This window comes from Penaeus monodon, chromosome 24 (assembly GCF_015228065.2).
Source record: "Penaeus monodon isolate SGIC_2016 chromosome 24, NSTDA_Pmon_1, whole genome shotgun sequence".
NCBI classification, from domain to species: Eukaryota; Metazoa; Arthropoda; class Malacostraca; order Decapoda; family Penaeidae; genus Penaeus; species Penaeus monodon.
This window is the reverse complement of record NC_051409.1, coordinates 6,620,145-6,620,993: the sequence shown is the minus strand read 5'-3', so window position 1 is coordinate 6,620,993 and position 849 is coordinate 6,620,145. Positions and strand designations below refer to the sequence as shown.

The 849-nt window shown below is 35.1% G+C and overlaps 1 long non-coding RNA gene across 1 annotated transcript in view; it reads left to right on the top strand.

Moving 5' to 3' along the window:
* LOC119588525 overlaps positions 1-849 on the top strand; it is a 13,063-nt gene that overhangs the window by 2,242 nt on the left and 9,972 nt on the right. The window lies entirely within an intron of this gene.

The following is an 849-nucleotide window of genomic DNA, read 5'->3' as shown; positions in this document are numbered from 1 at the left end:
TCACATGATGTATTTAATTTCATTCTTGTATATTTCATCGATAGTATTGAATGATCCTGTAAAGGCATCTCTTCTATGTGAAGATATCCATTTATATCATATTTTTTTTATATAAGTCGTTTAATGGAAAGTTTCTAACATTATGTCTTTTCGAAATCTTATTGCAATCAGCAGCCATTTCCATTTCGTATTCGCTTGACTATTATATTTCTGTGTTAAGAGATCTATGATCTACTTGTAAAGTATATCCACAACACAGATATTATAGAAAGAAAGACGAGGAATCTATGCATAGAGCATCTCAGACGTCGTGCAGCAAACTATTTCAGAGAATCAACACACTATGCAAAACTCCTCGCATTCAGTTCTGGAAAAGTTGAATTAATCTGCAATACAGGCGTGCATCGCACTATTCTAGTTACACAAGAGAATAAAAGCCGCTATAGTTATTAAAGTTGCGCATTCCTGCCATGAGAAACAGCCTGTTAAAAGGAATGTTAAACTATATATACAAAAACTGGAGAAATGAGGTGCTAGGTATAGAAAATCATCAAAAACAATCAGAAATTATAATTGATCGTGACATTTCGAGTCTTAACTTGACTCCTCATCAGGTGATGAAGCAGATTCAATCGCCTGATGTAGCTTAGAGTCTGACTGAAAAGGCAGTTTTGTTTTCCTTTCTCATTTCGTCCGCGTTTCCTTTCTTGCAAATACACATGCACTAAATGCAATTCAATAATGATTATTTCAGATTATGACTTATGGGGAAAAAACCGTTCGCATATCAGGCTACCGACACTTTTTTAGAGATTGTAAAATGGAGACCTGCCAAGAACCCAGGACCTG